The sequence below is a fragment of the Protopterus annectens genome, chromosome 9.part0, assembly GCF_019279795.1.
Source record: "Protopterus annectens isolate FY-2018-M chromosome 9.part0, PAN1.0, whole genome shotgun sequence".
NCBI lineage: Eukaryota > Metazoa > Chordata > Ceratodontiformes > Protopteridae > Protopterus > Protopterus annectens.
Window position 1 is genome coordinate 1,471,354,804 of NC_056743.1, and position 16,961 is coordinate 1,471,371,764.

Sequence of the window (16,961 nt, forward strand, 5' to 3'; positions counted from 1 at the left end):
GAGCAGACATTACTGAATTAGAAGTGGAAGATTCTTCAGAGCAGGTAAGAAATGATATTCTAGTAATTGGAGATTCAGTCACTGAAGGAAAGTATACATTTGTAGAGAGGATAATGAACATAGAATAGTGCTATGCCTATGAGGAGCAAAAATACAGGAAGTGACTAGGACCTTAGGATGTATATATGTAATGCTGTACCGAGTTGTTTTCATTCATGTTGAATCAAATTGTCTCATCTTTAAGGACTTACTGATTATTAAAAGGGAACTTGCAGCTCTCTTAGATAACAGTGCATAAAGAAAGTTACAAAGTTAAAAAGTGGGAAGGTATAGAATGTTCAAACCTAATTTTGTCACATAAGTATTTAGGCAGGATGAAATCTATGTCAAGGCAAGGGAAGAGAATTTTGCTGAAGATATATTCCAATATTTGAATAACGCAAGACAGGATTTTTACCATGTCACAAATTTTACAGTACACAGTTAACATTTGATTTACCTGTGCTAATTAGTAATGGAAGGAGCACCGATAATACATATTTTATTGGAAAATGTACTGTGTTTACAAGACTGATGTTGTTATTGTTTTTGAAACATACTTAAAAAACAATAACTGGAAACCATTTCTCTCAGGGAAAATGTTATTTGTGTAACAGATACTCCAACAAAAAAATCAGGTGGAGATGTGATAAAAGCTGCAGTGTGACCTGTGATTATTGATTGCATAACTGTGTAAGCTGTAGATTGGGTAACTGTGACAGTAAATACTGCCTTATAACAGATTTAATTGTTGGAGTGTATACACCACCAAACTCAAGTGCTTGTAATGTAGATGAATTTGTGCATTTATTTTTTTGCGTGAAACACAGAAAGGGGACATGATAACTGTGAGAGATTTGAATTTACCAGAGACAGACTGGAATAATATTAATTCCACAACATTAGTAAGAAACTTTATGTACAGGAATATCAGTTATTGCAGAATGTAAACAAACCTACCAGGGAACAGAACATACTTGATGTTTGTTTTCCAAAGGATGTGATTGCTGCTTCATGTTAGGCTTTACTGCCTTTGAAGATAATGAGGCTAGATGATTCTGCATATTGAAATCTAAACCAATGCACAGAATATTAATAACAGTCTGTATGGAAGCAAGACTGTTTGGAAAAAAAGACCTTGTATAAAACCATCTAGAGGGATGCGTTCAGTGAAAAGGCAGCAGGAGTAATGTGGGGAGTTTTGAAATGCAAAAAAAATGAAAAATGTTTAACATGAGGATCAATGCATACAAGTTCAGAGACATATATTTCCTTAAGAACAAAATAATTAAGATGAGTGGCAAGGAATACAGGAAATGGAAAGAAGGCTGACAATTTCTTTGAAAAATGAAATAATATACTTATACTCTACAGACTAAACTAGTGTGAGACAATATCAGGAAAATGTTGAAGAAAACTTATATAAAGATATTGAATATAAAAGTAAACAATTATATATGTATATAAATGGAGCCTACATTGAATACTCGAAAGTCGACAGTGTCTAATCTGACAGTATTAATAGAACAATGATAAGTGAATGCAAGGAGGTACTGCTGCTATTGGTAGGTCTTGATGCACAGAAAGCATTCAACAGAGTAAGCTGGGATTTTATGAGTAGGACTATTGAAGCATATGCATTTCTTGATAGAATAATAAGATTAATTAGGATATATGAGGATTTTGAGTAAAAAAAAATAAAGTCGAAGAGTTCATCTCTGATAAATTGTGCCTAAACAGAGTAACCGAGCAGGGGTGTCCTCTTTCCCCTTTATTTACATTATAATTAGAGCCACTGGCAAAGAAAATATGGGACTCAAAAATACAGGGATATAACTGGTATGGTAATTTGGAAAGAAAAGTTGGCTTTATTTGCAGATGATATTATTTTGTATCTGATAAAACAGAAAAAGACATCTTAGTGTTTTGGAACATTCTGAGGCAGTTTAACGTTTTTTTCTGAGTAAAAAACTTATGAAGAAGAAATAAGACTATAAACTGTAAACTGTGTGCCCACATATTAATTGGTTCAGCAATACCCATATGTATGGGAGCACAATACAATGAAGTATTTTGGAGTATGGGCTACAATAAATTCTGTTATGGCAGCTAAGGATATATGGCAAGAGACTAAACAAAAGATAATACAAAAACTGAGAAACTGGAAACTTGTTTACGGATATGGGTAGCAAGATAAAAGCAGTGAAAATGTTTCTTAGTCTCTTAAGTTTTATATACAAGTTAGGCATATTTTTACCAACCAGAGGAGAAGTTATTGACAGTAATTAATAAAGAGTTGAACTACTTTATCTGGGAGGGGGAGAGGTCAAGAGTCAAGTGGGATACGTTCATCCACTGCAATAGAACAAGGTGGTTTAGGATTATATGATTTGAAGGGATATTTTAGAGTTACAGAGTTAAGGGTCATTTGCATAACACAAGCAGAAAGTTGTAGTTCAAAGTAGAAAGGGAGGATGATGAAGCTTGGAGGAAATTCAAGAAATAAGGAGAGATTGGGATTCTGGATGCAGACCCTTAAGGAGAATGATAACAGACATACAAAATATTTATAATTTATGACAATATTCATAAAGTAGCAGAAAGTATTCTAAGCCAACATGAGAACAGAGAAAGGAGATTCTGGAGATAAGGAGGACTGTAACTAGGGGTACAGATCATAGGCAAAATGGGGCTGGAGATTAATGGAAAAAACTGGCAAAAGCACCAAGGTATTGGGAACAAATAACTAGAGAGGGAAATGTAATAGAATGGGAAAAGACCAAGAAGATATTTGGTCTGCACGCTAGAGACTGTCTTCTCTATCAAGGACTGACAGAGTACAGACAAAGAGAGAGGGATAGGGGAATCCTGGTAGAGTTTGTAGTTGAATCTTAAACAGAAGCTGTAGTTAAAAAGTAATAATTTGTAGGATATATAAAATATTGCACAGAAACTATAGAAATTAATAATTGCAGGTAAGTGATTCACAAGGAAACAATTGAAGGACATATGTATGGCTACCAAATATGCAACAACATCTAGAAAATTAAGGATTTTGCTTGAAAGTATTTGCATAGGTATTTTATATCCCACACAGACTACAAATAATTTTTCCTCAGGTAGTTGGCAAATGTTGGAAGTATAATGGGGAAGAAAGAGGTAACTAGAAACATATGTTTTGGGAGTGCAGTGAGTTGTCATACTTTAAAAATGCCCAACAGAGTACTCTGTTAGAAATATTGGGTGAGCAAATGGGTGTAAATAAGGACATTATTTTTTTATCTGGGATATGGAATCTGAATTGTCTAAACATAGTAAGGCCTTGCTAAGTTTAATTCTGGTGGCTGCCAAAAAAGCAATTATTAGAAAGTGGAAATCAAAGCCTAAACCAGCTGTATTTGAACGAGCTACTATTGTAACAGAGGTAAAGAACTGGAAGTGGGATCTTTAGAAAAGAGTGGGAGCAAACTACATAGAAAAAATGGGAATTGTGGGAACAATACATGCTGAATAATGCTTTAGAGGAAGAATGAGGTTTAAAGGAAGGCAGGAAATGAGCAATGTATGTAATGTTGGATCAATGATAATTGTATAAAAACATGTATGTGATGAATGATGTTTGTAACTATGAACATATTAACATTGTTTTCTTTTATATAACTGTATGTTTGCATATGTCTTAAGTGATAATTCAATAAAGTTATTAAAAAACAAGAAATATAGCTGGTGATAAAAATCACAATGGTCCCAGTAATGGGTCTGTATGAATACTGAGCAGGTAGGGGATGAAGGGATATTTTCAAAAAAACTACAACGCAGATAATGAGTTGTTCTTCTACAGTTCATATAAAATCAGTTTCCAACCACACACCACATTATAGTTTCTGCTGATTGCACCTCCAATGGTCACTTGTTTTACTGTCCAATTCTTGGGGTGACTTATCATCATTGTCCGTAAAACATGCTGTTACTGAGTCATTAATCTTCACTTCAGATTGTGAGGTTAATGAAAATAATGTTGAAGTTGAGGAAGAATCAATGAGTTTTATCTCTGACCAGGATGATGTTGCTGAATCACAAGATTTAATTTATGAACTCAACCATGATGGTTTTGCTAAAAAGTCTCTAAACTGCATTTCCGGATACAATGGTTTCTGGTTTTTCATCTGGTACAATTTACAATTTGATCTGAAGTCTCAAAAGGAATAATATCAATGGTATATTGCCTGCATTCGTCACAAGGGACGGCCTTTTGACAAATAACACATGGACTCAAGTGGGCAGTCCATCATATGTAAAGGCAGTGGCAGTGGTGAGCAAAACTAAGCACATTCTCTGATTCTGAGTAGTCCAGTGGAATGCTAGATACTCCAACTCCCTGTACTGTTTTAGTGGATAGTGAGAGATTTCTAGCATTTGTTAAAGTAATCATTGATTTAGCTGCTTGCAAGCCCACAAGAAGATGGAAGAAAGAGTTACATACTGTAATATTAACAAAGGAACCTTCTAGGTCACCTAGTACCAAAGGAAATAGCTGAGATTGCTGCTCATGTCTGTCCTAATGATCTTGATGCCATGAGGGTAGCTGCCAAGGATTGCTCCAAATCAGGGGGTGTCTTCCTACTTGTTATTGGGCTTGGACATTTGGCACATTCATCTGCATAGTAAGTGGGCATTCACTACATCATTGTTCAGCTTGTCCACAATTAAATCAATTAAGTCATGGTTCACATTGTCAGGTTTGTGGTGACATAAGTGGGTAAATCCTTTGTTGATATTGTCCTGGTCCTTCTGTTTGAAAGAATATTAATTTACCTTTTCCTCCATGACCCCCCCCCCCCCCATGAATCAGCATCAAACTCCTGTAACTGAATATCTACTAATTTATTTTGTTATTCCTTTTCTTGTCTAACTATATTGACATATTTTGCTTGGTTGACAATTTCATGAAAGCCTAAGCTTGGCCAGTTAAAACAAACTTTCTTAATTAGTTCCTGAGTTGGCAGTAACAAGTCTTCTGCAAAGGCTAGACAACCCATTGCCTGCTGCTCACTCCATAATTCCTGGATGTCTAGAAAAGGCTTCAAACTCTTCTATCATGCATTGTAAATATGCATCAATAGAGTTATGTTCTTTCTGTACAATTGTTTTAATTCTTGCCCGATTTGGTGTAGGAGAGCATACTGTAGTGATGGCTTTTCAAAAGTAATCCCCAGCAGTAAGAAACCATCATCTGTGTGTTATGGGATATTATTGCCTATGTTGGATTTTTCCCATATTTTGCTGAAAATGTTAGACGGTGACAAAGGATTCAAAAGCACTCTTAAATCTTCAATAACAGCATTTTATACTTGTACATGTCCTTCTAATATTTTTGTGTATTTAGCCAAATGTGTTGAAATAAGAGGGAAAGAATCCATAATAGTTTGGAAATCTACTGCAGTCCATGGCATCACTACCCTTTTGTTAGGTTTAGGATCACCATCCCCAATGGCTGCAGGAGTAGGTACTTCTGTCAGTTGGGGCATTTTGGCATGAGGGATTTCTGCTTCTGTTGAAGAATCAGAATCTGACACTTCATCTGTACTTTGTTTAGAAGGTAGATTCCACTAATATTCTTCTGTTTCAATAATTATTGAAAACTGCATGATTTTTAGGATGATGTTTTTCATAAGTTCATAGGTTCATAGGTGTATACTAGGCTAATGACCACTAGGGCCCTTAAAAACCTAGCCATGCAATCCAAATGTGACTCACAAATTTGATTTACATTTTATTTATAGGGAGTGATTTACTGACTGCCTCTGTCCATCTAAGACTTCAGACCAGGGATGAATTTCCAATTACCAATCCACTGGTCAAAGTGGCACTTAAATAGGGTAAGGAGGGACTCTGCTTTACATGGATGGGGAGCCTGCTCCAGAGAATAGGAATTCTCAGAGAAACATATTTGTTTGTCTAACGTGTCCTATTTAGGTTGCATGCAAATTTTATGTCTTTAATCAAGTAGTTATGATGCTGCTTGTTTTCTGGATGTGCAAAAGATTCATCAAAATAGGGTCTAGGATGCCTTGTATTGCAGGCAAAGATCACCTCTTAGAAGTCTGTATGATACCGAGTAAAGAGACAGGGCTTCGAGGTGATCAGTGTAGGATGTTGTGTCAAAGAGGCAACTAATGGTTATTCATTCCTTAATGAAGAACTGGGTGAATCTGATCATATTCTGTTGAAAATTAAAAATCTACAGATGGACAATTCTTACTTTAAAGAATGTTTGAGGCTACAAGTGGTTCCTAAAGGATTCCGCTTATGGAGCTACATGATGGGTTTAGTTCCTGATTCAATGTTTCATAAGGAACTATTGCACTTGTTTGATAAATTTGGGTTCAAATATATGGACACTGTCATCAAACATAATGAACAATTAATTGAGAGTCTCAGTAAAGATGTGAGTGCTTTGGATAAAACTATTGTGCAGGATCCTTTGTTTAACAATCATAAGTTTGACTATTGTTGAATATATCACACAATTGATGAAGAAATGAAAGAAATTAAGAATAAAAATGTAAAGAAACTGTTGAGGGATGAAAAAGAATATAGTACCAACATAGCCTACCCCCCACCCCCACCATCACAAGAATGGCATCAGAATAAATGTGTTAATAGTGCAAGGATGGGAAATAATTCCAACTCTACTGTCATTCCTAATGAGGAGGTGGACGAAGATTTTTTAGATGACGAGAACAACACCCCATTGAGACAGTCAGAGTGTCTTATGAACCAAAAAAGTCGGAACAACATGCAGGGGCCCCCCCAGTATACCAACTACCAATGGGGATCAACACAACCGAGCAGGGAAAACAACAACAACAGGGGTTCTTGGAGGGGGACGAGATAGATTATAACAAAATGGTTGGTATGGACACTGAACAAATGACCCCATATGGACAAGTCTGTTTATTGCCACCTGTTACTGCTGAATTTAATTCTACTAGAGACTTCAAAGTATACAATTTTTCTGGAATTAATTTGAATGTAACTGTTTATGATTTGTTAGCTTAGGGCTTCACGTTTATTCCTAGTAAGTCGGCAGATTTGGTACAAACTTTGCTTGATTTAAAACAACATACTAGGAAGTTATATTTTAATGTTATGTTTCATAACTTGGAACGTGTATGTGACCCTTTTAAAATTTCAAGTATTTTTAACCCCTCAATTCACACCACAATGGAAATTTTTGAAAACGTCTGTGAACTAGACATTAGGAATTTATGCATGAATAAGAACAGAAGGTTAAATGTGAATAACTTAAGTTATGATGAAATTATTGAGTTGGCATTTCTAAAACAGGCAGTAGGAATAAGAATTATGAAATCAGATAAGGGGGATGGGGTTGTCATCATGAATAAAAGTGATTATGTTATGAAAATGAGATCAATTTTGGAGACACAGACTTATAGTAAGATTTTTTTGTGGAGTTTCCAGTTACCCCAGTAATTGTTGGGGTCCCAAAGCTACACAAGTGTATTGAGCAACCTTCCATGTGTCCAGTTGTCGATGCAAGGGATTCAATTACCCATCCTTTGGCAAAACTGTTGGATTTGCAATTAAAATCATTATTAATTAATGAACCCCACTTGTGTGTAGACTCTTGGGACTTCCTGAGAAAAATTGATAACATTCATTATGACAATGAATATTTGTTTATTACTGTGGATGTGGTAGATTTATATACCGTTATACCCCATGAGATAGGGGTACGGTGATTTTGTGAATATCTACACAGGAAAAATGTCCAACAAGATAAAATCAATATGTATGAACAGCTTTAGGACATGGTACTCAGAAATAATTTTATTCTATTTGAAAAAGAGTACTACTTGCATGTCCGAGATGTGGCAACGGGCTCCTTTTTTGGGGGCCAATATGCCAATATAGTCATGTTGGAATAGGAAAATAGGTTTTGGAGGATTCAACATTTTTCCTTATTGCCAATTTTATACCCATTTCCTTGATGACATTTTTATCTTGTGAAAGGGACTGAGGGACCAGGTGGAACCATTCTTAGACTGTATTAACACTTCTACTACCTTCTTTAAATTCACTCATTCCATAAGTCAGGATGAGATTTCTTACCTTTAAAAAAGGTGAATAGTGGATTTGTGGCTGAAATTTACTGTATAAAATCGTATTCAAGTAGCTTTCAGCATTTTAGTAGCAACCACCCATTAACACAAAAACAGGCAGCTGTGAAAGGCCAGTTTGTTAGAGCAGCCCATATGGTGAGTTTATGGCAAGCCTTTATTGATGAATGTGTGAACTTGAAGAATATGTTTCCCAAAAAAGGCTACCCTGACACTTTATTAAATGAAATCATGGACAAAGTTAAAGAAAAAAGGCACAATGACCACTTTTTACCAATTGTAAGTGCTAAAGTACATGAGAATGTAGATATGACCAAGGTGGATGTATTAAACAATAATAATGATGGTTCTACTATATCACAAACAGAACAAATTAGAGTGGCTTCCCCTAGTGTTGAACAAACATCACAACAGAGGGATCTCAAATTATTGTTTTGCTATTAAAAACATTCTTGTTACAAACTGGCACTTTATTAGTGATGACAAAGATTTAAGAGAATTAATGGAAGATAGCCACTCTTGTATTTATAGGAAAGGTTTCAATTTGAAATAACTTTTTGAACACTAACAATTTCGAACCACTGTTGGACATATGTTTAAATGTGGCCGATGTAAGTTTTGTCCCTATATTTTGGAAGGGAGTGACTTTATTGTTAACAACATGAAAATAAGAATACCTGGTAGATGTAGTTGTACCACTGAAAGGTTAATCTACCTTGCATTATGTGTGGACTGTAGCTGTTTCTATGTGGAGAAGATGGAAAGGAAACTGAAAAATAGGATAAGTGAACATGTTTGCAATATTCATGATGTTTGTGAAACAAATTCCTTAGCCAACTATATCTCACTGAATTTAGGACATACTTTTAGGTTTATTATATTAGATGTTTTATCTGTGTCTGAAGGGGGGGGGGGCATGGCCTTATATTCTGGAAAAGAGACAATTATCCTGGCAGGTGCATCTAAATTCTGTGTCTTGGCCAGGACTTAATGGCAGTCTCAGCATTTCTAGTCTCTTAAAGTTAAAAGCACTGGAAAGGTAAACAGGGTTAATTGCCTTACACACACACACACACACATATATATATATATATATATATATATATATATATATATATATATACATATACATATACATATATATATATATATATATATATATATATATATATATATATGTATACACACACACACACACACACACACATATATATATATCTATATATATATATATATATATATATATATATATATATATATATATATATATATATATCTTAGCACACAAACAGCCCAAATTAGAAAGCAACAGATGTAAAATCCAACAGCAATAAGCAGCATAAAACCCACAGTTCAAACTCGTCTTGTAGGATTCAGCTTCAAATAAATCCACGGAGCAATGTAACGATAACCAGATTTAATGTATAACAACAGCAAAAACACACAAACAACGTAAGCGCTTTCACGGGTTTTCCCGCTTCATCAGACGTATAAACACAACTAATCCAGTAACGTAAATACATATATAAAGTGTTTAAATTAGTTAATTAAACAATCTGACCATCAATTTCAAATTTAAAGCTCTGCTGCATTCTAAAAAAAACTCAAAACACTTCTAGTTAAAACATTTTTAAAAACGACATCCCTCTTGTATAATATATACATATGAATAACTCACTTATTCAACTAACTTATTTAAAATGCTTATATAAGATATTTTTACATTATTATTTTCTCATAGATTGTTTAATGGCTCAGTTTATGCTCTCAATAGCATTTTATATGTATTCTGGGCCGGGCTGTGTACATGTTCTGTGTTTGTGTTGGGGGGGTGTGGTTTGAGTAAGCAGTGCTCACTGCCCTGAGAAAGGAAATTATGTCACTGTGCTTCAGTATTTAAAATGCTTTTTACTGTTTTAAATTGTATCTGATGAAGTTCCTGTAATTTTAACTTTGGGATGAAAGTGCTTATTTTGTGTTGAATAAATCATTTTGTGGAGTTTCTACTTCTCGTCTTCCCTGTGTTTACTTTTCTTATCACTTTTATTACTAAATCGTTTTACATTGCCTATATGTTTTGTATTAGTTATAAGTCTATGTCTTTCATACAACTATTTACCATTGTTGGACATTCTGATTAACATTTTATCTGAAGGTATTGTGGTAGGTGTTTGTTGTCACTGCTGTCTAAATTGTGTATTATATACTGATCCATGGGAATGGGTAGAAGTGCTAAAGACAACGTCGAGCTGTATCCAGGGAAGTAGTAGGTGGATCAGCATTTTGTTCGCCCGCCAACCCTTTCGGAGAAGGAGTGCTATCATCTTCGAAGAAAGCAGATTGATTGCATGGTGGAGGGGAGATGGAAGGAATCAGATGCCAGTCATCATCAAAAAATCTGGTTGATTGGCTGCTATTTTTTTTTTGACTGTCTTAAAGGATATAAACATCCAGGAGCAAAGTATCTCTTCTATGTATTTTTGTAGTGTGTTTACCATTCTATTAGCTGCCTGCAGCTATGTTTTCAATCTAATCAAAGTCTATTTTAAACTTCTAACTATAGATTCCTTTTCCTCATTTTTAGATTATTTTGCCACTCATTGAAAGCTGACCAAGAAGAGGCAGGTACTTTATTCCCTTTCTGTTTCAGTTTCTTTTTAAGATTTTCTAGAATTTTTTTTATCAAAAGTTCCTCCATATGGGAACTGCGGTGCACTATCATTTTTAGTGAGCTCATACCATTTCACCAAAGAATTACAACTGTCTCGATCATATTCATTAAACATGTTAAATTGTGTCTAATACAAAGTTAAAGTAAAGCTTAGTAAAGCTTACCTGCAGAGATTCCAAATTCTGTTGAAGGTGAGAAAAATAAAATTATGCATTTCCACAACAGAAAGTTGCCTGACAGAAAATCTGTCACAATTGGGCCCAATGGCGACTTCAGTTGCAACAAACCACCAATGGCTGAGAAGATCCAAGACTTCATATACAGAATATCCACTAAACATTTTTTCTTCTCGTATAATTATCCCTTCACAAAGTGATGAAGATGATGTGGTTGGATATATACTGTAGGGCAGAAAGCAGAAGACAATCTGGTAAAGAGGACTTGGTATAAATGGGAAGAAGGCAAGAGGAAATGAGGCTGTACAGCAAAGTGATGAATGGATTGCATGGGAGAAGAACTACAACAGTCAGATGTGACCATCAGAGAAGATAGGAGAGTGGCACTGAATCAAGAAAGATGGAGACAGAATCCTAAACTCATGTAAAAAAATGGGAAAGAAGGGGTTGATGGTGATGATGGTAACGAGAATTGGAATGACTAGGACTTGAAGCCATATATCAATATGCATATGTTGAAAATAGATCTATACCTATCTCTAACCTGAATTTGTATTATGCTATAATAACATCTCTAAATGAAAAAGTGTATTGTGATGTAATTTATGTAGACCTATCTTCAGTCTTTGATAGGATCATACACAAATCACTGAACAGTTAATTAGAACAACTAGAGATTCATGTAATCCTGATAAAATATATAGCTATATGGTGATAATCACGGCGTCCAACAGGGCTCTGTCCTGGGTCCATACTTGTTTAGCTTGCATCTTTCTGATTTAGCATTTCTGTCTAAGGTGTTCTACTTTCTGTATGCAGACAACTTGATAATGAGAAAACTGAGTACATGGGCTAGTGATACAGCATGTCTGAAAAAGCACTTGGCTAAACCGACCAGTTGGGAGCAACCTAATAATATGCTGATAAATGTAGCAAAGACTAAGCATATGAGATTTGAAAGACATGCATTGAATGATGGATATTTAATATATCACACAGTGCTTGAAATTGCGGATTCATTTAAGGTCCTAGGAGTGTTGTTAGAGCCAGAGTTTAGTTTTTCTGATCATATAAACAGTTTGGTCAGTGTAGAAGCCAGCAATGGGGTCAGCAAAATGCAAGAGTATGGATAGATTTAAAAAAAACATTCCACGTTCATGAATAATAGAATCCATACAGATGTATAAGATACACCCTGCATTGATCAATTACATTGCAGTGACTATGAAACAGTGGCAATGCATTTTGCAGCTAAGCAATGACAAAGGGCAAATTATTACCCCACAGTGATTCTTTGTTGCTACTGCTATTTTGTCTTACCCTTAGCCCATTAAACTGTTTACCTAATATATATTAGGCTAAGAGTACAGCTTAACTTCCAGAAATCTTAAAGACATCTTATCTGTGTTTTTTGGGTGATTTGAAGTTGCATAGTTCATCGGATTAGATCTGAAGGTACAACTACTAATAGCTAAAATTCTCAGTTGATATAAGAATGACATTTGGTCTTAATAAATGTGAAAAGCAAAATGTATGACAGGAAAGCTGCAACACCAAGAAAATATAAATCTGGGATGGGAATGTGATTTAAATGAACTTGAATAGGAGGGAGTATATAAGTTTAGTTGAAGAATCTTCAGAAGACTAAAGTTAATATTGAAAACTGCCATGACATCTAGGAATAAAGTGTACACTACACACCAGTTTGTCCTTCCTGTTCTAACTTACAGCTTCGGTGTGACTGGCTGACCACTACCTCTGACTTAGATGGACAGGAAAGAATGGAAATGCTTCATGCCTATGAAATGATATATAAAAACAGTGCATATAAATATTTTATATCGCTCAGCGTAAGGGAGGTATGGGCCTCCTTGAAAATGACAACATGTATAAGTCTGCAGTCATAGGGCAGCATACATATTTGCTGGTCTCATCAGATCCAAACATTGATAAAAGTTTTAAAACATGAAGTGAAGAAGTGTAAGATGATGTCTTTGCTTAGTTTAGCAGAGGAATTTCAAAACGGAGTGGAAATAGAAATCAAATCAAAAATAAATGAGAATCAGACAGCAACTGTATGTGCTAAAAAACAAAAGAAAGAATATAAAGAAAAAGACCAAACGAAAAGGAAGGAAAATTAGAAAAGCACACAAATATAGGGTGAGTATCGAAAACTCCGATAACTCCCACATGTTGGCCAAGAGTTGATACAGGAACAACAAAGGAGAGGGGAAATTATACCAAAATACGAGCAGTTGCACATTTCACTGCTCGGTGTAATACACTAATGGCTAAGAGTCTGTCTACTGAAAGGCACAATAATGTGAAAAGACTGTTATACTGGGCATTGCGCAAACACCACACTATATCAGTAGCTGAGAAGCATTGGAAACATGAGCCACAATGCATTATTAACAGTGATGAATTCAGGATCATGTGACATCATCCAATATCAAGAGCTGAGAATGCAGATGCAAGAAAACCAGATATAGTAGTCCAAGAGTAAATGGCAAAAGTAGTAATCATTGAAATTGCTACACCCACCGATTACAGTGCGTTTTGTACTGAGTGGAACAAAGTCATAAAGCACTAGGATATGCAAGCAGAAATGACTGCAGTATGGAAGAAATATACCCAGAGTGTTCCAACAGTACTAAGAGCAATGGGAATAATAAATAAGAGTTTATTATCATACTTAAGTATGCTACTGATTCATGTAACCCCATGTGAACTGCAGAAGGAGAGAGTTCTAGGTACATTGCGTGTTCTCAGAAGATTGCTCTTGGCTAACTTCAAATACTGAAGCAATACTAATTTCAAGAACTCTAATTGTACCTTGACTTGAATGAGGTCTATTCCTGTCATAAAATTAGAAATCCACAATATGTGGAGAAATTAAAAAAAGAGAATAACCAATATTGTTTATATGTATGTATGCATTTATATACAGTTAATAACTGAGGAGTAATTGAAGTTTTGATTTGCATTAACTGAAAGTAGATTATCTTAGATGGGCATCTTAGGAATATGAATAGGAATATGCTGGCATGGAGATCCTCCAGAAGGGCCTAAATGAGACTGATGCATGGTGTCAAAGCCATGGTCTCAAGCTAAATGCAAAAAAATGCATAGTAATCCCCTTTGGAAAAAACAGAGTACCCGCAAACTACAACATAGGAGGTAATCCCCTGAAATCTGAAGAAGAAATAAGGGATCTAGGGACCCAAGTAGATAGCCAGCTTTCCTTTGATAACCATGTTGCCAACGTGGTTAGAAAATCCTTCTATGTGACCCATCTGATCACGAAAGGGTTTGCATCAAGATCTAAGGATGTAATGGTGCCCCTCTACTCTTCCCTCATCAGACCCATTATTGAGTACAATGCACCAATTGGAATGTACCTGGCTAGACATCTCCAGCAGCTGGAGAGACCACAAAGGTACCCAAACAAGAGGATTACTGGCCTCAAACAGTTGCCCTATGCAGCACGATTGAAAAAGCTAAGACTGTTCTCTGTTGCATACCGCTTTCTCAGAGGCGATCTCTGTCTAACGTAAAGAGCCATGTCCAACCCAGAATTGTTGAACATGCTCCATCTTAGCAAAATCAAATCTACTCGAGCTACATGCTCTAGGGATATAACCCTCAACACAACAATGAATAGAACATGCTGGAGGGATAGATTCCCTTCACAGAGACTTCCCTTACTATAGAACAGGGTCCTGATCTACATAAGACAGAGCTCCTCACTATCACTCTTCAAGAGGAACCTTGATGAGTGGATGGGTAACAGAAAGTTCACACCGGGGATCACACCAACAGCACTACTACATAGGGGCCAAGGGTACTAGCTGCTAGTACAAGGGTCTAGGAAACTACTAAAAGGGCGGTGAATACTGCACAATGTAGCTGGGCTAATATATTCCTTTGGGCAGATAGCCCAGTACCAACCTATGAACCTATTACAGAGTAGAGCAAATGATAGATCACTTTTATTTCAATGGATCATAGATATGTAGATAATAAACCCACAGAAGTAGCATCTTATCTTCAAGGAATGTAAGGTCTGATTAGTTATTTTCTTAGGGTAAACTGGAAAACTAAAAAAAGAGCACAGAAGAGAAATTAGAGATGCAGTTAGATCATCTGGAGTTGAGCAGAGTTTTATCCTCTTACACATAATCTATAAAGACCCAATAATACAACTTTTGGTAGCAATATATTCATAAATATTTTTATACTCTGGCTTGACTTATAAAATTAAATCAAATCATTGATCCAACAGCTAGGATAGTTCTTTACAGGACTCACGGGATATGATTTATTGCATTAATTCAAGGGAATTTAAATTTGATATTCAAGAAATGTTTGATATTCTATGGCTGAATAGAGTGGTAGTAACTCCCAAACTGTTTTTATTGTCTTGTAACCCTGTGCCTGCCACTCAATGAGAGAGACTTTTAGATTCTTTCAGACTTTTGGAGTATGAAAGCAATCAAAATAAAGTTAACAAGTTAAAAGTTTAAGAAATAAGTAGGTCACTTACTTATTGAAGTTTTCATTTGATTTTTTGGAATAAGTCATAGTCCTGAATACATGATTAGTTGAGATGAGTGTTTTTAGACAAAAGGAGAGGAACAGCAAGTTAAACTCCATTTTTGTAGCCAGAATAATTTGCATAATTTAATTTCAGTACTTAATGATATCATTCTATTAGTTTTATTAACTTTAAAATATTCATGTTTGCTATTGGTTCTTAAACTTTATGATTTTAAGTAGCACAGTTTGTTATAGTTCTTAAGTTCTTCCATTTTTTTGTTTGTTTGTTTTTCCAGTTACTTATATTACTATTTTGTATTCTAAAGAATTATATCATTGAATGTTCTAGCTGATATTATCTTGTATGATATAGTTGTATTATTTCTGAAGTCAATTGCTAATAGTAGAAATTTGAGCAATGAAAAAAAAGACCGTCCTGGGATTCAATAAACTCTGGGTAGGCTTAGTGCGATGGCTACACAGAGTTTACATGTTTGAGTGGTGAGCAGTAGCATTAATTGTATACGCATGCTATGCACCATGTTTAAACATAAACAAATGTGGTTTTGTGGCTAGCAACAGTGTTGCTATCCAGAAAACCATGTAAAGCAACACTGACAGCAACAGACATGTAAACCTGTTTACCTACAGGCAAACCAGATCTGCCTGTTTGTGTGAAATGCCACAAAGATTACTAAGGTTATTAATAAAGCAATGTACATAGTTCCAACGGGTTCCCTTCACATGTTCGACATTTTAGAATGTCGACATTCATATGGCTGAGACCATATGATCGACATTCGAAATGTTGACCATGTGGATTCTGGCATCTCCGTACAGTGCAGAATGGAAAGATTTCCATCTTCCGCACTGTAGTGCGATCTCGGAGTTGGTATATTTAAGTTCCTGGGGGTGTGGGGGCAGAGCCCCCCTGCTAGCAGTGTGAAGGTAAGTTTTTTTTGTGTTTTTTTATATTTTGCTTGTATGGTCGACATTTCAAATGTTGATCATATGGTCTCGGCCATATGAATGTCGACATTCTGAAATGTCGACCATATCAAGTAGATGCATTCCAACACATTGCACAAAAGTGTATATAGTCCAGAGTACTGTGGAAACCTGTGTCAGGCATACTGAACAAAAGTTGTGTAAATAATATTAAGGGTATATGGACTGCATTATAAATAAACAGTCAGGAGAAGTGTGTGTACTGAATAGGGACACACAGATGAATTGCAGGAATGAACTCAGGGAAAAAGGACAGATGAAACATAGTAGTGTACAGCAAATGAGGGCATGTCAGTGAAGACAGTTGTAGGATGAACACTAATTGCATATCAACATGATACAGTATGGACTGCAGCAGTGGATGTATATGTAGACTGTACCGTC